Raw genomic sequence first — 24911 nt, 5'->3', positions numbered from 1 at the left:
GTGAGATACAGGAAGCTGGACTAGATAGGCTTGTGGCCTGATCCAGCAGGGTTCTTCTTATGTTCTTATGTAAAGAACCAGGTTTTTAGAGAACAAATTGCCACTAAACAGAAGACATCAACGGGAACCTAATTAAGAGTATCAGCCTGTGTTTAAAGGAAAAAGTGGTTACTTACCTGTAACTCTGGTTCTTCGAGTAGTCATCTGTGAATTTGTACTAATGGGTTAATCTGCGCCTGCGCAGAACAATCTTGGAATCTTCTAGAGCTCAGGCACATGGTGCCAGGACCTCCCCCACGCTGCCTATAACTCTGTCCTGGCACCAAGTGCCTCAGGTCTGTAGAACTCTCCACTGTTGCATAGCATGCCAAGAGGTACATGTGACGGCTAGCGGGGAGGAAGGGCAGGACGTATGAATTCACAGAGGACCACTTGAAGAACTAGAGTTACAGGTAAGTAACCACTTTTTGTTCTTCGTAGTCTCTGTGAATGCACCCTAATGGGTGATTAGCAAGCTGACTTATCAGGTGGTGGGCTGTCACGAAAAGACAGAAGCTAAGACAGCACAGCCAACAGCAGCCTCAGCCTTAGCTCAGATGTCCAGGTGCTGGTGGGCTGCAAAGGTGAGTAGAGTGGCCCATGTGGCTGGTTTACAGATGTCCATCAAGTCCACTCCTCTCAGGAAGGCTGTGGAGGATGTCATAGCCCTGGTACAGTGGGCTTTCACTGTGCAAGGCAAACGTGTCTTGGCTAGTTCATAGGCCAGTGGATTGCAGAAACTATCCATCGAGAAATTTTCTGCTGAGACTGGTGTCCCTCTGGAATGTCCGTGGAAGGAAACAAATAAGCGCTGCAATGAGTGGAAGGCGGCAGAATTAGACACATAGTAATCAAGGGCTCTCTTTATGTCAAGAGAGTAAAGAGCCCGCTCCCAATTAAATGTAGGAGATGGGAAAAAAGGGTGGCAGGACTACTGGCTGGTTTAAGTGAAAGGTCGAGGCCGCCTTTGGGAGGAAGAAAAGGTCTGGGAAAAGAGTTATCTTGTCTGGGTGAAACTGGAGGAAGGGCGGGTTGACTCAAAGGGTGGCAGGTTCATTAGCCCGCCTTGCAGAGGTTATAGCTAGAAGAAACACAGTCTTTAGCGACAGCAGCTTGTCTGATGCCGAAGCTAGCAGCTCAAAAGGTGGACCCATAAGCTTGCTAAGGACCAGCTAGAAGGACCACTGAGGAGTGGGTGGTTTATAGGGGGCAGAGATTCTTTAGTCCACACAAGAACTGCTTGAGCGTCGGATGTCTGAAAAATCCAGCCACCTCGGAAGAAGGCGGCTGATGGGCCACTATTGCAGCTGCATAAACTCTGAGAGTGGAGTGTGAAAGGCCTCGATGAAAAAGTAAAAGAAGGAATTGTAGCACTGCGTCCAGTGAGGTAGATAGAACAGGAAACCCATGTGCAGAAGCAAATGCAGAAAACCCCTTCTATTTGCAAGCGTACGTGAGATTCGTGGAGTTGTGTCGTGCATGCCTAAGGATGTCTGCTACTGTGGGAGCAGCCTCCAGGTTGTGATGTGCATGTCTGCACCTCACAGCCTGTCAGGTCTGGGTGAAATATTGTACCATTGTGCAGGGAGAGAAGGTCTGGGAGTGGTGGAAGCCGTACATGGTCCACTGAGTGCTCGTGCAGGGTTGAGAACCACAGTTGGCATGGCCACCAAGGGGCGATGAGGATGACATTCGCCCCTTGTTAGCACATTCTGATGATGGCTCTCTGTACCAGAGGTATGGGAGGGAGGAAAACATGTACAGGAATCCTTTTGTCCATGAGGCCATGAATGTGTCTCCCAAGGAGACGGCCAACTCCCGCTCTTGAACAGAAGCGGGCGCATTTCATGTTGTTTGAGGAAGCGAAGACGTCCAGCAGAGGCACACCCCATCATTGGCCCAGTGAGTGGAACACCTGCTCATCCAGTGCCCATTCGTGGCTTCACACCTGGAGCCTGCTCAACCGATCTGCTAATACGTTGTCTTCCGAAGCCACATGGACCGCCAGTGACAAGAGTAACACCATTACACCATTACCAAATACAAAAGGCGGAATATGCACCGCTATGTTTGTTTAGGTAAAATACAGCTGTGGTATTGTCTGAAGCCACCAGAACCCACCTTTCCAAGGAGATGATGCTCGAAGGCTCGGAAGGCTTTGTGAATGGCTAACAGTTCCAGGTGGTTGATATGTAACAGTCGTTCTGTCGCCGTCCAGAGGCTGTGTGCTGTTAGGGTCCCTAACTGAGCTCCCCATCCAGAGGAGCTTGTGTCCGTAGTTACTTGCATCTCTGGCACCAAAGGACCAAAAGATGAGCAAATTCAGGCGGAAGCTCCACCAGGAGAACTGCTCTGCCAGCTCCTCAGTAACCGTGAGGAGTTTGGATGGTGGGTCCAGCAATGGGTTGCAGAGTGACAGGAACCAGGCCTGTAAGAACAGCATCTTCAGCCTGGCTTGCCAGAGCACCGCCATGGTGGACGCCATATGTCCTAACAAACATTATGCCTCTAGTACTGAAACCTTGGTGTTTGGGTGGGAAAGGGCCACCATCTGCTTGATTTTCAGAATACACTCCTCTGGAAGAAAGGTGCAGCCCAAAGAGGCATCCAGGACTGCGCCGATGTAAGAGACCCTCTGAGTGGGCCACAGAGTTGACTTCTCAAAGTTTACCTGGAGTCCCAGGGCATATAAGAGGGACAGTGTAAACGTGATGTCCTTGTGTGACTGGGTAGGTGTTGGCACCACCAGCAACTAATCGTCGAGATACAGAAACACAGTAAACGAAGATAAGCTGCCACTGGGGCTAAACACTTTGGCCTGTAGGGCTGTGGACAACCCAAAGGGGAGGGCCTTAAATTCGTAAATCACCCATTGAGAGAAAATATCAAAAATCACCAATGGTCGGGCAGAATGGAAATGTGAAAATAAGCATTTTTTAAGTCTATGACTGCACACCAGTCTCCTTGTCTCAACATCTGGATGGTGCTATCAAGGGAAACCATCCTGAACTTTTGGGACGTGATATATGAATTCAAAGGGCAGACGTCCAGAATGAGACGAAGCCCACCACCGTTCTTTGGTACGATGAAATAATGGGAAAAGAAACTACCGTATTTTTTGCACCATAAGACACACTTTTTCTCCCAAAAAAACTGGGGGGGGGAAGTGCATGCGTCTTATGGAGCGAATACTGTCCCCTCCATGCCACCATCGCTGGTTTCCCAGGCCTCCGGAGGCCTCAGCAGGCCCCATGGGGGCCTCCCCCAGGCACCATTGCTGGCTTCCCAGGCCTCCGGAGGCCTCAGCAGGCCCCGTGGGGGCCTCCCCCAGGCACCATCGCTGGCTTCCCAGGCCTCCGGAGGCCTCAGCAGGCCCCGTGGGGAGTCCCCCACCACCACCATCGCTGGCTTCTGAGGACCTCCAGGAGGCTTTTGACCGGTAAGGTGCTGCTTTTTACTTTTTAAAAAATGTTCTGGGTGGGTTTTGGAGGGTAGATTTGGGCTGGGGGTATGTTTCTATGTTGCTTTGTGTTTTGGTGATTTTTTTTGCAGTCCCAGCATGGGACTTGCTCTGTTTATTTATTTTTACTTTATTTTTTGGTATTTAAAAATTAGTTGCTGCTTCTTACTTTATTAAAAATGTTCTGGGTGGGTTTTGGAGGGTAGATTTGGGCTGGGGGTATGTTTCTATGTTGCTTTGTGTTTTGGTGATTTTTTTGCAGTCCCAGCATGAGACTTGCTCTGTTTATTTATTTTTACTTCATTTTTTTGGTATTTAAAAATTAGTTGCTTCTTTTTACTTTTTAAAAAATGTTCTGGATGGGTTTTGGAGGGTAGATTTGGGCTGGGGGGGCATGTTTCTATGTTGCTTTGTTTTTTGGTGGGGTTTTTTTGGCAGTCCCAGTGTGGGACTTGCTCTGTTTATATATTTTTATTTTATTTTAATTTTCAGTATTTAAAAATTAAGTGCGTCTTAACGTCCGGTGCGTCTTATGGAGCGAAGGTAAGTGCAATGATAGGATCATGAACCCGGACAATAGCATCCTTCTGAAGAAGAGTGGCTACCTCATCTTGCAGAGGGGTGAGGGAATGGTATTCCTGAAAAAGCCTGTAGCTAGTAGGGAGCCAAATTCAATAGCATAGCCTTGAGCTATAATAGTGAGGACCCAAACATCAGAACTGATAGATTGCCAGGCAGAAAGAAAAGATGCTAAATGAACCAAAAGGTCATGCGTTGCTGGTGGGCCAGAGTAGTTAAAGACTCTGCTTGGGCCTGCAGTCTGAGCGGCGTGCCTGCTGGCAGGGCCGCTGTCTGCCAGACTGCTGTTGGGACAGACCAGGTGCAAAATTCGTGCCCTGTGCTCTCCGTCAATCAGGATATGGTCGGTAGGAGGAGAAACGACACCAGGAATTTCGCAGCCTATTTTGTTGATTGGAGTATGATTTGGCCATCTTACGCAATTTGAGAAGTTCATCCAGAATTTCATCTGTCTTCTCACTGAATAGACCTACGGCATCAAACGGCAGGTCTTCAATCCTGGCCTGAGTGTCCTCGGATATACTGGTGGACCGGAGCCAGGCATGCCACCGAAGCGATATCGCAGAGGTGACCTGTTTAGATGCGGCATCCACAACATGACGTGCGGCAAGCCTCTCCTGCCGAGCCAAGGACATAGCCTCCTGATGACAGGTAAGGGCAGCAGGGTGGAGTTCCTTTGGAGCAGTCTGCAAGGCCAGCAAGTCAGTATCCCATAAGTGGTAATGGTAAGCACCCATCGCCACCGAATAATTAGCCACCCTGAGAACAAAAGACCCAAAAGAGTAAATCTGTCTGCCTAGGATGTCCAACTTCCAGCCCTCTTTGTTGTTGGGTGTGGAGGCTGATCTATTCCTTGCTCTGTTTTGTGTAGCATCCACTACAAACGAATTAGGGAGCAGATGCTTTGAGAGGAATTCTGTGCCAGCGCCATGCGTTTTGTACAAATTCTTGACTCTCCTCAGAATTTGATAGGAGTTGGAGGGTTTCTTCCAAGGTTCTTTAGGAAGTTACAGCAGGGAAGAAATAAAAGTCATGTGAACAGGAGGAGACTGATATTTCGTAATATCTTTGTAGACCTTGTCTACTTCCTCCGCAGCAGGCTGATCTACCGCCAGGTCCGTGACATTCGCAATTCTACATATGAGGTGTGAATAAGCAGTGTAGTCTTTCAAAGGAGAGAGTGGATGGCTCTCTGCAACTTTGGAATCTGGAGTGGGCAAATTCGGAGGGCAAAAACACATCTTTGATCCCAAGAGAGGGAGTAGCCAGGATCAGATCCCCAGCAGGACATTGAGCCCGGCATCGAATCAGGGCTGACCTGCATGACCATCTGAACCTCAGCAGAGGTATCTGCCAGGTCTGGAGAGAGGGATAAGCGTGGAGATGATACAACAGGAGGCCTGGAGCCCAAAAAATCCTCATCACCTGATGGCACTCTCAGGCCCAAAGAGTCTCTCCGTGGCCGGGGCTGGGGCTGTGGTGATGGCAAACGACAGCCGACGTTGCAGAGGGCTTTCGGGCCACCTTTCTCTTCCTTTTCGGCATTGAGGCTGAGGTTTGCTTCGACATCGAAGCCAAGGCCATCGACTTGAGCCTGAAGAGGACACTTTCACAGATTTCTTAGCTCACTTCTGCGAAGAGCCTACAAATGAAGAGGTCTCCATCGACGGCTCCATACCCAAAATTCTAGATGGGCAGAGAGATTTCTCCCACAAATATGAACACAACCATTGGAGTCATTGCTTCAATGCTGGTTTGGTAAAACTTTTACAAACATAACAAAGAGCTGGCTGGTGTTCCTCCCCCAGACAAAATAGGCATGGGGAATGCCCATCTGACAATGGAACATTATTTGGGAAGAAGGAGCAACGCTTAAAAGGGCCTGATGAGGCCATAAACACACAACAAAAAACACAAAAAAACAAGCCAGTTGTATTCTTTTTGCCAAACTTACAAGTCCAAGAGGATCGTCAAACAGTCCGAAATCGTCAAAAATACCGGGAGGTCCAAGATAAAAGAGAAAGGAGAAAAAAACGCTACGGAAAGCTCTGATCAAGATACTGCTACAGCGGTGGCAGAAACGGAACTGAGGCACTCGGTGCTGGGGTGGAGTTATAGGCAGCATGAGGAAGGTCCTGGCACCATGTGCCTGAGCTCTAGAAGATTCCGAGATTGCTCTGCACAGGCGCAGATTAACCCATTAGTGTGCATTCACAGAGATCACAAAGAAGAACCTAGAGTTCAAAGGTGTTGGCAGTCCTTCTTCAGTGATGGCAGAGCTCCCTGCTCCATTTGCATTTTGTGGTCTCTGCAACTATTCTGGGTAATTTCCAGAATCAAATGAAAATAGGGGAGAGAAGCAATGGGGGTCCTTTTGATTGTAATTTTGATCACTGTAATTTCGATCATTATGGAAAATACCACTGTTGATTTGGGATGCTTTATAAAGATCATAATAAGGTTCTCTCTGCCCTTTACCCCTTAGAGTTACCCTCAGCACATTTCACATGTATTTCTGTAAAAAAGAGAGACCTTGTCCTAATTTTAACAGTGAAGCTGAAAATGACAGAAATTTTGAATACCTGAAGATACTTTAAGCTCTTCAGTCAGTGGTTTGCATACTAAATTAGTGGGATTAAATCTCATTTTTTAAAAAACTAGAGTAAGAAATTAAAAATAGACTGAAAACAGAAAGCTGCAGCACCTCGAATGCAATGCTGCCAGCTGAAGTAGCAAAATTATATGTCATTTGAAGATTCCAACAGCTAGATTTTACCACTGTAGCCTATCTTTCACACAAATAGACTTCAAAATACTCTATCAGCTTGATGTCACTCTATGGCTTAAATCTAGTAGTGGAATTTATCAGTAAATAGGGCTATTTATAAGTATATGCACAGCTAGAAAACTATTTCTTATAATAATAGTGAACAGTGAGACTTTTTCTCTACCTTTGTTTTCATCTAAGGGATCAAAAGCTGGTATGCCTCCAAAAACATTTAAAATAGGTGCTCATTATACATTTCAGTTTCTGACTTATTGTTTAAATGAGTGGCCTTGCTCTCTCTCTAACCTACTGTATCGTTAATATTGTTTTTACAGACCACCTTACAGTTTTACTCCCAAATAGAGCAGACTCATTGAAATGAATGAGGCTTGTTAATCAAGACTAATGAAAGTACCATTCAGTTAAATGGGCCTACTCTAGTTAAAACTAAAGTTGGATTTAGTGGCTATGCTATGTTCCAGGTGTTATGCAGAGATTAAAGGCAAGACATTCCATCCCTGTAGGCTTACAATCTAACAGATGTCATACGAAAGGGAAAAGGAATGGACAGAGAAAATGAAATGCAGTAAACCCTGGTACTCATTTGTGCATTACAAAATAAGTTATATAACTGTTCTTCCACTGAGTGAATGAAATGGCTGCTGAGTAGCAGAATAACAGCCAGTACCAGGCAGGTAGTTGCTTACTTAGCTCCAAAGAATGACTAAACTCTGTGGGGTGTTTGTAGTGCTAAGCTACGGTACAGGGGGGGAATTCTGTGCTCTTTGAATAAGGGTATGAGAGAAAAAAGGAAGAAAGGAAAGATTTTTTTATATATATATATATATATATATATATATATATATATAATTCTGTGCTCTTTGAAGAAGGGTATGAGAGAAAAAAGGAAGAAAGGAAAGATATATATATATATATGAGATCAGGAGATCAGGCTACCACATTATTAGACCATGCAACTCAACATGAGGTCAACAAAGATTTGTCTCCATAATAAGGAATGTCCATTGCTATGATTACTAAGATTGCTAAGATTCAGAGGCAAAGTCTGAAAATAAAATATATAATTTAGTTTTATAGTAATGAACTTAAAAATGAATACTGAGAATAGTTGGCAGATCAAAGTGCCTTGGAATTTGGTTGAATGAACACAGGGACTATAGCCACACAAATATAGTCAGAACAGAAATAGCCCCAAGCCTTTGAGAATTTAATCTGTAACTGTAACAACAACCACCCTTAAAACTGACTCTGAGAATGTGGTGCACTATGCTATGATACTATATATTCCTGGTTCTACCATTGGGCATGGAAACATGGAAATTAACACAAGCAGCTACTGTATATAAAAATGACAGAACCATTTGAAAAGCAGATTTACTGCAAGATGACAAGAATTCCATGGGGTGAGTAGATAACCAGTGCAGAAGTACTGAGGAAAATTAGTAAGACATCATAAAGGCTGCAATATGTAGAAAACAAAAATACTTCCGTCATGTCACAAGGAACTGAAAGTATATATTATTATAGCTGATTATTCGAGGTAAAACGAATAGGGAAAGAAGTACAGGAAGGGGAAACACTTATTAGCTGAAGAACATAAAAGACATTTGGATGCAATGCAACATTAGTGTGAAGAGTTATCATATACAAAGTTGGTTTAATTCACCCTCTGATAAGTGGGGAACAAGGACAAGTTGTGATAGTGGATGCCATCCATCCATCCATCCATCCAATCTAGTGGCATGCCACCACTCTGGGTGGTTTCGAACAAATACACACCAACACTACTATAATATATTAAAAAGAAAACAAAGACAACTCACAAAGCACACAAGATGGTGGCATCTTGCAAAAATAAATAAAATGATACAAATAAGAATGATGAAGGGTGTCCTGAAATGCCTCTGTAGAGCAGCAGTTCCCAAACTTTTTCAAGTTGAGACCCCTTTTTTATAACAGCTAAGGAACCTGTAACCACCACCACCGCTATGTTTGAATAAAAAGAGACTTCTAATGGGATAAAGTCATACCCTTCTCAGAAAGTAATCTACTTTCTAATGCAAAGGGTCTATACACATAAGTTGTTGTTGTTTAGCCGTGTCCGACTCTTCGTGACCCCATGAACCAGAGCACGCCAGGCCCTCCTATCTTCAACTGCCTCCTGGAGTTTGGTCAAATTCATGTTGGTAGCTTCGATGACACTGTCCAACCATCTCATCCTCTGTTGTCCCCTTCTCCTCTTGCCTTCACACTTTCCCAACATCAGGATCTTTTCCAGGGAGTCTTCTCTTCTCATGAGATGGCCAAAGTATTGGAGCCTCAGCTTCAGGATCTGTTCTTCCAATGAGCACTCAGGGTTGATTTCCTTTAGAATTGATAGGTTTGTTCTCCTTGCAGTCCAGGGGACTCCCATGAGCCTCCTCTAGCACCAGAATTCAAGTATAGACTAACTTAAATATCCTACTCTGAAAGGTCAAGGAAGAAATTACAGTATTTAACAAGGGCTACACACATATAAGGCAACCCGCAACCCCCAGAAAAAAAAACACTTCACAACTCCCAGGTTGGGAAACACAGCTGCAGAGCAAGGGTTTTATGTAGTTTCTAACAGCAGGAGGGTAGGGGTCTGACACCACCAAGAAGGTCTTGTTCCTGGTTGAAGACGTCTTGGGCACCTGTGGCATTTGCACCTCCTAGACTTTGATGCTGCCAACAGATAGTTTCTATGTGCCCACAGGCTCTAACTGACACAACAAGCACAGAATATAATGTTAGGATTTCATAGCTTGGGTGTATTTGCACCCAAGATATAATGAAATATTACAGAGAAATGATCCGAGATGGCTCGAAATGATTTTTTTGTAGCTGACTTGCAGGCCGAGATCTGCCGGAGTCTGAAGAACAAAGGTAGAATCCCTTTGAGCTGCGCTGTATGATCTTGCTACTATCAACCAATTGTCTATATACTAAAATACCGTGATGTTGTGCAAATGAAGTTAAGCTGCCACAGGAACCATACACTTTGTGAAAGTTCTTGGAGTGGTGAACAGCTCACAGGGGAGGGCACAGAATTGGTAAGGCCTGTCCATAAAGAGGAAACAAAGATACTTGAAGGGACGTTCGTAGATGGAAATATGGAAATACGCATCTTGTAGATCTACGACCACAAGCCAATCTTTTGAAGAAAGAAGTGGAATAACAGATTCTAGGGTGACCATGCGAAAGCGTCTCAGATGGATGTAGGTGTCGAGAAGCTGCAGGTCCAGGATGGGGTGAAGGCCTCCATCACGTTTGGGGATGGTGAAGTAACGAGAGTAAAAACAGTTTAGAACATCTTGGGAAGGTACTCGTTGGATAGTGTGTTTCTGAATGAGAAGAGAAATTTCATTCTCTAGGGCAGGTGAGTAAGTCATATGTTGGAGACAACCAAGTGGAGGGGTGCCCGTAAATTCTAACAGGTAACTGTAACGTACAATAACGAGCACCCAAGTATCCTTGGTCACAATTGACCACTTGCCGAGAAAGGGAGCCAGCTGGGCATGATGGGGACAGTTGGGGATCAGATTCAGAGAAATCAAGCCAAAGATACTATGTGTTTTTTCTTTTTTTTTCAGAAAGCTTGTCTACACTGTGCCAGAGCTTGGGACTGGAAAGGAGGAACAGAAAAAGAAGACTGAGGAAAGTTGGATCTCTCAGGAGTTGGAGTTGGAAGTTTGTAAGGGTGGTAGGGCTGCTGATATTTGATGGAACGTGAAAGGCCTACGCCATTGGTTATGTTGTTGTCTGGGTTGTTGAGTTGAGTAAGAACGGGCAATCTCACAAATTTTATGCAAATTATCCATCACCGCGTCAGTTTTATTGTTGAAGAGGCCGACACAATCAAAGGGCAAATCCTCTATGTGGGACCGAGCATCATCAGTGATCCCCGTGGAACACAGCCATGCAGGCCATCTGAGGGCAATGGCAGAAGACAAAGACTTTGAGGCAGCGTCAGCCGTATGGTGGGATCCTAAACGTTGCTGTTTATCCAAGGTAGTGGCCTCAAGGTGAGTATTGAGAGATCTGGCTCTAGTCTTGTCAGGAGTAGCCTGAAAAACCGGAGGGATCTTGTTCCACAATTGCCTGTGATAGGCCCCCATTGCAGCCTGGTAGTCTGAGACCTTCATAATGAAGGAAGCCAGAGAATACAGACGACCACCTAGTACATCCAGCTTTCTCCCTTCCTTGTTAGTAGGGGTGACTGAGAACCGATTACCAGCTCAGGACTAATTTGATTGTTGTGTGATGGAATTAGGCAGAGGATGTTTAATGGGGAATGCTTTGTCTGTTCCGTGCGTGCGGTAGTGGTTCTCAACACATCTAGTTTTCTGTAGGGATGCTTCAAGGGCTGGAAGAATTCATGATCAAAGCTGCTTTTGGTATGCCCCCATGGTCGCTTGGTAATTCACAACCCTAAGTAAGAAGGTGGTGAAGGAGTCTCTCTTTCAGCCCAATACATCCAACTTCCATCCTTTCCTATTTGTAGGTGTGACGTGAGCTTTCCCAGATGACTTAGATGAATTCGACTGGACAATTATGGAGTTAGGAATACGGTGCTTAAGAAGAAAGTTGGTGTCATCTCCGAGTGTGCAGTAGAAATTTTCAGTTCTACAAGCTACTGGTGAAGACGTAGATGGTTGGTTCCAGGATTCCTTAATAAGCTCCATCAAGGTCGGAATAAAAGCTAGGCTCAGTGATGGAGACCTTTCCTGGTTAATATCCCCAAATATCAAATCTTCTTTGGGGGGTGGAGGGTGTTCAATTTGGAGTTTCAGTGTCTTGGCCATCCTGGAAATCATTTGGACATATGAGGAAAAATCCTGTGAAGGTGACGATGGGTGTGGGTCGCCAGCATCCGACTCAAAGAGTTCCTCCTTCTACAGGGGTTTCGACTGAGGCTTCAGAGAACATCTCATCATCTTGGTTTGAAGCGGCAGATGAAAATACCTCCTCTTGAACTGAAGGTGAGGGTAAGTGTGAAGATTTCCTTGTTTTTTCTTTTCTACTGTCCAGTCCAGAAGTTTGATGTAAAGGTGGCAAATGGCTTTTTAACTGGGTAGTCTTCGACACCATCTGAGAAGTCTTAACCTGTTTAGAGTTATCCTTAGTCCCGTTGTGATGTTTAGAGGTTCCATGGGTATCGATGTTGAGAACCCATCGACGTTGATGATAAGGTGGAGACGAGGATGATGTGGATGCATATATATATCATAGCTTCTTTTTTCTACGATAATCTTTTGAGATCAAAGAAGAGTTGGTGTCAGCTTTGTCATATTGGCACCGATGCGATCGCTTACGATTGACCTCAAAGATGAGGTCATCGCATTTTGATTTATTTTGGCATTGAGATGAGCAAGGTAGTACAATAACCTCACGTAGAGAAGTTCGGTGCCAATCTGGAGAAAGATGTTTCCTCTTCACTGTCCTTTTTCGAGGTGGAGAATTCGGTCTCAAGGAAGTGGACGGCGATAAAGGCATGGGTGATGTCCGCCTGGTGGAAACAGGACTGTGATGGGCAGAAGCTGGGCTAGAAAAAACAATGTCTTCTAGCTGGCCAGGGCTCAGAGAACAATCAAGCCCTGTAGGTGAAGCCTCCAGTTGATGCGGAGGAAGAGATGCTGTGGCTTCGGAGAGAGATTCCCGGTTTCGGGATGAATCTTCAAGAATTGGAGATGGTAACGATGCCGAAACAGGAGGAATATGTTTCCGATGATCTTTAGACTTGTCTTTCTTATCCTTTGATGTTGACTTTTTCTGGATCCTTTGAAGAGGTGCCAGAAGAAGTCTTCGACGCCGAGGTAGGTAGCTTTTTTGTTGTCAACGTAGAGGATTTTTATGATGTCTTGTCGGCAGGCTTCAAAGTCAACAAAGGTGAGGAAGTGACCGTAACGTCTGGTCGTGGGGTAGGCGAGGATGTCGGTGCCATCTCCATCTCGGTGGGCTTCGACACCGAGAGGGTTTTGTCCCATAGAAAAAGTTTAAGACGTTGTTGCCGAGCTTTAAGGGTGGCTTTGGTGAATTTCTTACAATGTCTACAGGAATGGGGTTGATGGGTGTCTCCTAAACAAAAAAGGCAGCGGTCGTGACCATCTGAGAAGAGTAACTTACGGGAACACAACATGCACCTACTGAAAGGTCCTGAGAGGGACATAAAGTAGGAGAAAAATAGGGAGCAGAACGACTCATGATTAAGAAGGCAGTCACAAGTCTAGAAAGCCGCTCAGAGTGGTTTCATAGACCATATGGGCGGGATACAAATCAAATTAATAAAATAAATACATAAATAAATTCCTTTGAATAAATGTAAGACCAAATCCAAAGGGAAAGACAAATCTGAAGCCGAAAGCAATATCCAGTTGTCAACGAAGTAAACGGAAGAACGTTAATCGAATATCAAGTCCAGTCATATAAATGCGGGGAAGTGAAATGGTCTGGGTCAGCACTAACAATATAATCAAGAAGCGGAAGGTTATCCAAAACAGTCCGAAGTCGAGGGGCAACAGAGAGTGTAGGGAAAAGTCTGTGTCAAAACCAAGAGATCCTAATCCAATTTTAGTCAAAAAAGAGCTCTAATGCCGAGACGTTCCAAGCACTGAGGTGGTTAAAAGTGGAACTGAAGGCTAAGGCAGGTAGGGCATGCACTATAGGGGCAACTCTAAACTTTGTTACTTTTCTATAAAAGCTCTAGAATATTGCAAGAAGACCACAGCAGGCGCAGTCTAAACCCAATTGTGTGCATTCACAGAAGCCACAAAGAAGAAAACAGAAATCTGTTCAAGAAAATTGGAGATATTAAAGGAACCTTTTGTGCAAAGATGGACATGATAAAGAACAAAAATGGCAGGGATCTCAGAGAAGCAGAAGACATCAAGAAGAGGTGGCAAGGAACACAGAGGAATCATATAAGAAACATCTGGATGACATGGACAACCGAGATAGTGTGGTTGCTGACCTTGAGCCAGATATCCTGGAGAATGAAGTCAAGTGGGCCTTAGAAACCATGGCTAATAACAAGGCCAGTGAAGGTGATAGCATTCCAGTTAAACTTTTTAAAATCTTAAAAGATGGTGCTCTTAAGGTGCTACACTCAGTATGCCAGCAAGTTTGGAAAACTTAGCCGTGACCAGAGGATTGGAAAAGATAAGTCTACATCCCAATCCCTAAGAAGGGCAGTGCCAAAGAATGCTCCAATTACCGTACAACTGCACTTATTTCCCATGCTAGCAAAGTTATGCTCAAAATCATCCAAGGGAGGCTTCAGCAGTATGTGGACCAAGAACTCCCAGAAGTACAAGCTGGATTTCGAAGGGGTAGAGGAACTAGAGACCAAATTGTTAACATGCACTGGATTATGGAGAAAGCCAGAGAGGTCCAGAAAAACATCTACTTCTGCTTCACTGACTACGCAAAAGCCACAACAAATTATGGCAAGTTCTTAAAGAAATGGGAGTGCCTGACCACCTTATCTCCTGAGAAATCTATATGTGGGACAGTTAGAACTGGATATGGAACAATTGATTGGTTCAAAATTGGGAAAGGAGTACAACAAGGCTGCATATTGTCCCCCGGCTTATTCAACTTATATGCGAAAGGCCAGACTGGATGAATCCCAAACAAGAATTAAGATTGCCAGAAATATCAACAACCTCCGATATGCAGATGATACCACTCTGATAGCAGAAAGTGGGGAGGAATTAAAGAACCTGTTAATGAGGGTGAAAGAGGAGAGGGCAAAAATGGTCTGAAGCTCAACATTAAAAAAAAAAAACCTAAGATCATGGGCACTGGTTGCATCACCTCCTGGCAAATAGAAGGGGAAGATCTGGAGGCAGTGACAGATTTTACTTTCTTGGGCTCCCTGATCACTGCAGATGGTGACAGCAGCCACAAAATTAAAAGACGTCTGCTTCTTGGGAGGAAAATGATGACAAACCTAGACAGCATCTTAAAAAGCAGATACCTTACCTTGTCACCGAAAGTCCGCATAGTCAAAGCTATGGTTTTTCCAGTGGCGATGTATGGAAGTGAGAGCTGGACCATAAAGAAGGATGAGTGCCAAAGAATTTATCTATTCTAAAGGAAATCAACCCTGAGTGCTCACTGGAAAGACAGATCCTGAAGCTGAGGCGCCAATACTTTGGCCATCTCATGAGAAGAGAAGACTTCCTGGGAAAAACCCTGATGTTGGGAAAGTGTGAAGGCAAGAGAAGGGGACGACAGAGAATGAGATGGTTGGACAGTGTTATTGAAGCTACCAACATGAATTTGACCGAACTCCAGGAGGCAGTGGAAGATAGGAGGGTCTGCCGTGCTCTGGTTCATGGGGTCATGAAGAGTTGGACACGATTTAACAACTAAACATCAACAACAAAACATTAACACAACTACCTAGAAATAGACAGATAAGTATAATTAATGCAGAAAATAAAAATAGTTGGTACACAAGGATCATGCAGTCTTATAACCCATTCCTGATCTTCTAACCAATTTTTGGAGATCAGAAGCATTCAAACTGCATCCACTCAATGTGGAGAAAAAAGACATAAGACATAAGATATAAGACATAAGAAATTTATTTGTCATTGCACTCACAAGTGGGTGCAACGAAATGAGGTGCTCTTCCCCAAGGTAAAACTGGACAACACCACTATAAAAAAAAGTTAAAATATACACAACACTCACCATACAAATATAGATACCCCGTTTCTCCCAGCAATTAAAATTCCACCAAAAACTTATGACCCCGCATTTAAACTCAATACTGCACTTGGGTAGAAGCTGTTCTTGAATCTCTACTTGTCCTTGCTTTCAATACCCTGAATCTCCTTCTCGATGGTAATAGTTTAAAGAGCTGATGTCCCAGATGAGAGGAGCCTTTCAATATGTTAGATATCTTCCTCTTACATCTGTTCTGATACAATTCTTCCAAAGAGAGGAGTGAACAGCCAATGATGTTTTGGGCCGTCTTAATCACCCTTTGAATTGCCTTTTTCTCTGCCACTGTGCAGCTCGTGAACCATACACAGACAGTAGGATAATATGCTCTCAATCGAACTCCAATAAAAGGTGGTTAACAACCTCTCAGTCAATTGTTGTTTTCTAAGAATCCTTAGAAAATACAACCGTTGTTGCGCCTTCCTGATTAACACAGTGGTGTTTGCACTCCAAGTCAGGTCATTTGTTATGATGGTCCCAAGAAACTTACAGCCACCTGTTCCACACAAACTCCATCTATATACAGTAGCTGAATGTCTGCTCTTTTTTTCCTATAGTCCACTATAAATTCCTTAGTTTTTTGGATGTTAAATAGAAGATTGGTTTTTTTGCACCAACGGGATAGCTGTAATACCTCATCCCGATACGCAGACTCATCATCCCCGGAAATAAGTCCTACTAGTGTAGTGTCGTCAGCAAATTTGATAATCCTATTACTGGGATGGTTATTGGTGCAATCCGATGAATAAATGGAGAACAGTAGTGGAGTGAGGACACAACCTTGTGGAGTGCCAGTGCTGAGTATCTTGTCAGTAGAGATGTAGTCATTCAGTTTAACCCTTTGTGGACGATTTGTTAAAAAATCCAAAATCCACAGACAGATAGAATCTGGAAAATCTAGATCTTTAAGTATGACTATTAATCTGTGGGGTATAATGGTGTTAAAAGCAGAGCTAAAGTCCACAAACAGCATTCTTACATAATTCCCTTGTGTTTCCAGGTGGGATAAAACCATATAAAGCACTGTATTAATCGCATCCTCAGTTGATCTATTTTCTTTATAAGCAAACTGAAGGCCATCAAAGGAATCAGGAAGGCAGGAGATAATATATTTCCGAACTAACTGCTCAAAGCACTTCATTGAGATTGAAGTTCGTGCCACCAGCCTATAGTCATTCGGACTGTTTGTAGGCAACTTTTTAGGCAGTGGAACGATGATGGAAGCCTTGAGACAGACAGGAACTGCACATAGTGTGAGGGATCGATTAAAAATTACAGTCCATATCCCGGCCAGCTGATCAGCACAGACTTTTACCACCCGACCAGGAATTAAGTCAGGTCCAGCTGCTTTTCTGAAGTTAACCACCTTCATAGTCTGTCTCACATCCTGCTCATTCACAATGAAGGGGGGACTCTGCTGAGTAAATGATGGCAAACGAACAGTTTCAGTTTGATCGATCTCGAATCAAGCGAAAAAGTTGTTCAACTCCTCAGCCACCTTCACGCCTCCGCCCGAGGAAACCTTTTTTGCTTTATAGTTTGTTAGTTGTTGAACCCCCTGCCAAACTTGCCTCATGTTATTGCTGAGAAAGCAGTCTTCAATTCTCCTCTTGTATTCGGCCTTAGCTTGCTTAATGCCTCTCCTCAAATTCGTTCTTGCTGCACTGTAGTCTAAATCATCCCCAAAGAAACCATTGTCAGTGTCTGCCTACAAAGCAGAATAGCAATTATGAGATTGCCCTTGGGTAGTTCTTCCCTGCTTCTAGGAAAATTCACTGAAAAATACAATCTTACAATGAAAATTCTGCAGTACTGCACATAGAACACACTGTGAAGAGCTTGGAAGATGTGCTAGGTATTCAGACAACTGGAAATGGGGGAGCAATTTTCAGCACACACTCTCTCTCCCCCCCTCCCCCCAAAGGTTGCCATCCTGAGGTAGAATGAATTGGCAAAAAATGATTTCCTCCCCATAGCTTTTGGTGACAGAAGCTATTGTTACATTGCATCTTATGGACCCAGCTTTTTTGATGGCATAAAGGGACCACTGCACAGTTACACATTCCAAAACTGCATTGGAACCATTAACTTATTTACTATTGCTATCAAGACACGTTTCTACATCTAGTGGAAAATTCATTGACTTCTAGAATAATTTAAAAGGTAATTAAACACATATGTACGCCAAATCAGGTCAACTGTGACTGTGCGTTCAGCCTAAATGTATTACCAATCACTCAAGCTACTCATTCAAGACAAATGAAGCGCTCCATACAGTTAGGTATCCAGGTGGAAAACAAAGTAATTACTTCTAGCTTTATTTCATACACAGTACACCTTAAGACTTAATAAAATGTATTGTTCTTTACTTTCTAGACGGAACTACGACTGCTTTCAGACTAGATTAAATGTTCTCCCCCCCCCCATACTTTCATGGACTCAGTGGTCACCAGCCACAGCAGTTAATTGTGAATGCAGGCAAAAGTTGAAGGACTTTGGAGGAAGGTGGAACTAATTTTAAAGAAAATAGACTCTTTTTTAACAAAGACTTCATACTTTTTAAACAAAAACTACTGCCTCTAAGATACTGTAAATGGGGGCAGATATTCCCCAAACCCCTTAAGACATTCTGAACCAAAGTTAAAAGGACATGCAGTCTGAGCAGCCAAACTCTTAGCAGAACAGAGAACCAGCATATACTACAACTATTTAAAAATACTGGATTGAATAGTTATCTAAAAGAGAAGGCCATATAAGCATTAATGTGGCTCTGTATGCTCTTTTTACATACAAATTCAAGTATTTCCTTCTGATCCACATGCTTGACAGATTACAACATTGATCATGGATGTCCACAAAGACGACGCCTGGGATCTCCAAATCTCACCTTTTAATTTTAGAAATCTACAATCAGGAGCATGCAACATTTGCATTCTTGCTGATGGCCCTTGGGTGCCTAGGTGCTGCATTTCATTTTCTGGGTACTTGAGTTAATCCCCATGTGGAAAAAGCATGGTTCCATCTGCTTCTGACATTCAGACTCAAGCAATAGTCTTATGTTGCCAAAACAGAAATACCAGCACAGAATAAGAAAGCACTGACATACTTAAAGGAACTCAGTGCTTTAAAGAAGTAAAAATTATTACAAAAATGGATGGTGGGATTTGTACAGAAATCTCTAACAAGAAAGATAGCAAACTAATGAACAAAGATAAGTGTACTTCAGTGTCCTTAAGTGATATGAGGGGAGAGGGGGAAAGGGATGGAGCAGGGAAAAACCACAGGTATCATTGATCCTTCTCAGATGGCGAAGCTTTCTCACTCTCTATGGCCTTGTCATCCAGGATGAGAACACTGTGTGTAGACTGGATGAGCTGTCTTTCTTCTTTCTTTATTTGTATCATGAGTGTTGCACAATTTAAAATTATGCATGCATGTGAAACACTGGTAAAATTAAAAGCAAATTAAAATGCTAACATCATTAGACTATTTTCGACCAAAAAGAGGCTACTTCAATAGCGTTGCCTCAATATTGTTCAGTAGCTTTGTCTTGTCAATATTAAACACTTAGTCAAGCTGGTAATATAAAGCCAAAGATACTCAAATAAGTCTTGTAGCCAATTGTAATACAGAAATGAACTCCAGCTTGTTGGGCAAGAGACAAACAAGACTACTTGAGTTCAGACACCATAGTAAGTAAATCATAGACAGAAGGATCTACAGAATGCTTAGTTGCTCCCACTTGCCAGTAGAAGCAATCAGAGAGAATGCACCACATCCTGCTTCATCCTCAACTAATCTGACTTCTACAGATTACTTTGTTGTCATTGTGATAAAATCTAAATATTTCTAATTATGTCTATCTGAAGTAAGTACCCACTTTCTGAACTTTTTTTGAAAACATCAGAAAGATGCATAGAATCCAAGACCCAAGATCTCCACAACTACTTATCCAGAATGTTTAACTGCAAAAAACAGGGACAAAAAGCCAATGCCTCTCTAAGGTATCATTACAGTATCAAATAAAACAGGCACATTCCACTGTTTCACTGTACAAGCTGCCTGAGACTCCTATATAGAAAAGGGGTCTCAAACATGCGGCCCGGGGGCCATTTGCGGCCCGCCGGATGATAGTTTGTGGCCCCCAACTTGACTGCCCCACGAAGCGCCCACGCATCCTCTGCTGTCAAGAGTCAAAAAAAGCCTTGCCTCGCTCGCCAGCTCTTTCCCAAGACAACGCCTCTTGCACCCTCCATCCGGAACTGCAGCCTGCCAGCCAGCCCCGCCTGTCTGCCAGTTGGCAGGCTGCAGTTCCAGATGAAAGGGTGCAAGAGGCACTGTTCTGGGGGAGAGCCGGCGAGCAAGGCACACTGCCATCCCTTTCCCCCGAGCCACAGCCAAATGATGCCTGAGAGCAGAGCTCGCTCCCGGCCCGTCCTCGAAGAGCACCTCTAAGCCGTCAACAGCAGCTGCTGCCACCTCTTCCAGGGAAGCAGCTCTCTGGCTCTCTTTCTCTCTCGGCACCCCCATCACCAGCTTGGCCAGTGGCCACCTCAGCACCTGGCGGTGCTTCCTCCTCTTCTTAGCCCTGCTTTAGCCACATCGGCTCTGGAAGTTGCCTGGGCTCACCTCACAAAGTTTGCTCCCCTGTCATGGTGGGGGAAGATGTTGCTGCTGAGTGCGCTTTTTTTGAGGGGGGTCCTCAGAGGAAAGTTGCCAGACCTCCATGTATGTGTGTGTTTGTGTGCGTGCATGCGCCTGTGGGCCCCCCCGCCCCATTCTGTTCAATTTGGGGGGTACCGGTGGAGGCTTTTCTCCTTTGGCAAGGAGAATTCTATGAGGGTTTTTTTTTTACATTTTATGCCGTGGCCTCCTCCCCCCTCCCCGCCGCTAGGCAGTCGCCGGTGCTCCCTCCCTTCTCCGTTTCTTCATCCTGCTGCTGGTGCTGGTGGTTGTAGTGAAGAAGGAGCCATAGGGGGTCGTGGCCAGTGACGAGGGCTCATGTGCCCCTCCCCCTCTCCCTGTACCATCAAATGTTTTAGGATCGGTTTCAAGATCACATAGAAGCTGAACTTGTGAACTACTTTTGCTAAAGCAACATAGCAAGTAGACTGTGCTTCAGGAAATAATTAACTTAAGAAGATAGAGCCTGAGTTTCTATTTGAAGTATGTCTGTTGTGTGCTATGCACTATCAAGTCGGAAACAACCTGTAGCAAATCTAATAGGGCTTTCCAAGATGAGTGAGATTGTTAAGGAATGGTTTTACCAGTTTCACACATTCCCTCCACCCCGTGAGCTTCCACAGCTGAGCAGAGATCCGAATCTAAATCTCTTGAATCCCAGTCTGTCACTCTGTCCCCTACACCACAGTGGCATATCACAAGAATGCCTGTAGACCATGGGTAAATTTCAGAGTACATCAAACACATTTTGGATCACATCATTATCATATTTTCATCAAAACTACAAACTAGAGATACATATGAATGCAATCACTTTCTTGCTATCACTGAAAATTTTTCAACTTCATTATGACTATGAACTATGAAAGTTTAGTCATGAAAGTTCAAATGTGCATTAACAATGAGACTTACAACAAAATATGCATTTCTTATTCTAACTGCCTTATTTTAATCAAGTCAAGTATTAAAACTAATTATTTGTATTTGCAAAACACATGTTTTTCCTAGATAGTCTATTATTTCACTGGAAATGAGACTGCCTTGTTTTCTTCCACCAAGTAATAGTGCAAAACTATTGCTTCTGATGGCAGGTCTGATGTTACTGCTACTTTTGATGACAGATTCTCTATTATTATGAGAACTGCCTTATGTTAATCAAAACCATCTCAAACATGAGCTCAATGGTATCTAAGTGATTTTACATGTTTCAGAAACTGTACAACGGCACTCAAGATATGAAGACATTTAGTATGAATATTTATATTAACTGAAGGCCAAACAAGTTGCAATGACAGCAGCTGTGTACATAGTGGGAAATATTAGGACAGGAAATCCTCAAAAGACAAAGAAAAAGAAAGGTGGAAATAAAGACGGCATGTTTCCAATTTTGAGAGACAGACACACAAGCCTCTTTGTCATGTAGAGCACCTGTCTGCAGCTTACCTTCCATTTCTCTCGTAGCATAGAGCAGTCATTTCAGAGATAAAGCATGTAGGATAGCAACTGCAAGAATAATTTCCTAGGACAACAGATAACGCCGAGAAGTTATCTCGGGGGGGGGGGGGCTGGGTGAGCCTCCAAAGCGTCCTGGAATACACCCTAGGACAATTTGGAGGCTCACCCTGCCCCCCCCTCACAGGGCTAGATGGGGCGAAATCGCCACCTTCTGCAACTCTTTTGAGGCTTGGGAAGCTTCAGAAGAGTCCCTGAAGGTAGCAATTTCCTCTCCCTCTGGCACCCGGGGTGGCTGGGTGAACCTCCAAAGGGTCCTGGAATACACCCTAGGACCCTTTGGAGGCTCACCCTGAACCCCCTCCCCACAGGGCCAGAGGGGGCAAAATTGCCACCTTCTAGGACTCTTCTGAGGCTTGGGAAGCTTCTGAAGAGTCCCTGAAGGTGGCGATTCCCCCCTTCTGGCCCCCGGGGTGGCTGGGTGAGCCTCCAAAGAGTCCTGGAACATACCCTAGGACCCTTTGGAGGCTCGCCACACACCCCCACAAGGCCGGAGGAGGCGAAATCACCACCTTCAGGGACTTCTGAGGCTTGGGAAACTTGAGGAGAGTCCCTTCAGGTGGCGATTTCCCTCCTGGCACCCGGGGGGGCTGGGTGAGCCTCCAAAGGGTCCTAGGGTGTCTTCCATAAGACAGAACTCTACATAAGACTCACCAAATTTTTAGGAGAAGAAAACAGGAAAAAATAATCTGGGAATTTCGGCCTGCTGGGCCTGCAGGGATGAGGGTGGGGGAAGCCTCCAAAGGGTCCAAGAGTGCCTTCCAGGATCCTTTCAATCTTAATTCCAGGACCCTGGAAGGCACTCTCAGACCCTTTGGAAGCTTCCCCCACCCTCACCCCTGCTGGCCCACCAGGCCGAAATTCTTATGGAGAGATGCGTCTTATGGAGCGAAAAATATGGTATCTGCTGAGAAAAAACTACTTCCTTGTGTCTGTTTAGACTTGATGCCAACTGATTTGATTGAGTGATCTCAACTTTCAAATTCTTGTTATCACAATACACGAAGGGGGAAAAAATTCTCCTACCAATTCCACACCACTGATTATTTCATGCATCATATCCTTGCACCAAGTCATCTTTTCTACAGCTTAAAAGCAGAGACACAAGTTATTATAGAAAAACTGCAACAATTTTTGATAATTCTGGTTTCCAGTCTCGATGACATCTGTTTTGAAATGAGATCTCTTTGATATTCCTTTTGAAACAAGCTGATCAAAAGTGTATACTGGGGTCCTCAAACTACAGCCCGTGGGCAACATCTGGCCTGCCTTGCTGTTCTATCTGGCCCATCAGCTCCTCTTCTACCTGTTGGAGCTGGGAGATTGCTAGAAAGGAGAAAAGCCTGACGCAAGACATCACCCACCCCCGCTGCCTTTGCAAAGGCAACTGATTTCTTTCGAGAGATGACTTTTGTGCCTTTCCCCCTCTCTCTGTGCCCCCACCGGACATAGAGAGGGGGAAAACCCCTACGTAAACCATCACTCACCCTGCTGCCTTTGCAAAGGCACCGGAGCTGGGCAATCATTTCGTGCCTTTCCCCCTCTTTCTGTGCTCCCACCAGGCAGACAGAGTGAGGTGCAAAGCCGGACTCAAGCCATCATCTATAGCAGCTTGCAGGAGCCTCTGCTGACCCTAGGAACTGCGCTGTTGCATCAGGAGACACCTCTAGCGATGGCAAGAGTGGCACCGAGTCTACTCAGTGAAGGGGGAACCTCCTGGTCTCTCCCTCCCATTTTGCCCCAGAACTTCTTTTTGCACACTCCGTGCCATCTTGATTGAGCAGCATTCCGCTGCACCTAAGCTGTCTTGTCCCAGCTGGGCTTCGGCTGCCCCATCAGTGAGGGAAGCTGGGCACATGTTTATCTGGGAACGCCTGGTGGGTGTCTCCTCCAGGTTGGGAATTGGGGATTGCTTGGACAAAGGGCCAGGGGTTATTGTGCTTATTAAGCTTCCGTGGCACCAGTAGCATGTAGGACAGAGGGCTGTCATCTCCTCTGCTCAGTTTCGAGCTGCCTCATGGCACTGCAGTGGAAGCCTAGTGTTTTTGTGTTGCCTCATGGTTACGTGGGAATCCTAGGAGTTTGGGGTGGCGCAGTGGCACACCCCCACAGTTTTGGAGTTGTTTTGGGGCTAAGGCTGCTGAAGCCTCATGGATGTTTGGTCAAAACTAACTAAATTAATTAATTAACTAATTAAGAGAGAATAAAATAAAATAAATAGTTGAACGGGAGAGGGAGGAGGTTCCCCCCCCCAAGGCTAGGCAGAGAGGGTGGATCAAGAGCTGATTCATATTAATTTTACACAAGGGATAGTCCAGCCTCCCAACAGTCTGAGGGACAATGAACTGGCCCCCTGTTTAAAAAGTTTGAGGATCCCTGGTGTATACGATATAAAGATGCTACAGTGATTCAGAAGACTCCTTTTGGATCTCTTTACATGCTGTCTAAAACGTCTACATTAATCATAGTGAGTTTGCCAGGTATTGGGAAGATAGAAATTGGCAACCATATTCTTCATCCTATCCCCAGAACATTTAATGAGTAAATTTCTCCTGTTTTACATATTATAGCCTATAGTAGTTATTACCTTCCTTATTAGCCATAACACATCTCTGTATACCTACCTATTAACTTCTCCTTTTATTGTATTCAATAATCTCGCTGAAATGGCAATAGTACACATGACTCTTATTGTATTGGCAATTTATACATGGGATGTAGAGAGTCCATACATGATAACTAGATGCTGCACAGACTAAAAACCTTAGCGTAAAATCTATTGTAAATCGCTCAAGAGCAGCCATAAAACAGAAGATAACATAGGCACTCTCCTCATCAGTCTGTACAGTCAAAAGGTATTTCCACTAAGTGATGGAAAGGTCCACAAACAACACATATTTGGAAATGCTTCTGGGCCAAAGGAAGGGCTGCAATATTGAGCTTTCTGCTGTGCAAGCCTGATTAAGGGACATTAATAAATACAGTAGGCTTCAAACATGATTAGTCAAAACAAGTGAATCTACATTCACTCAACTATAGAGGAAGACAGTAAAAAGTTGAAAATCTTCTCGTTCATTTTAAAAATAAGGTAACAAG

At 44.3% G+C, this 24911-nt stretch overlaps 1 protein-coding gene across 3 annotated transcripts in view; it reads right to left on the bottom strand.

Annotated features, from left to right (window-relative positions):
- SLC2A13 (solute carrier family 2 member 13) overlaps positions 1–24911 on the bottom strand; it is a 191765-nt gene that overhangs the window by 96269 nt on the left and 70585 nt on the right. The gene's annotated exons all lie outside the window — the stretch shown is intronic.

Source organism: Pogona vitticeps, chromosome 5, assembly GCF_051106095.1.
Source record: "Pogona vitticeps strain Pit_001003342236 chromosome 5, PviZW2.1, whole genome shotgun sequence".
Lineage (NCBI taxonomy): Eukaryota > Metazoa > Chordata > Lepidosauria > Squamata > Agamidae > Pogona > Pogona vitticeps.
Note: the sequence above shows the minus strand (reverse complement) of the source record. Positions and strands in the feature narration are given on the sequence as shown.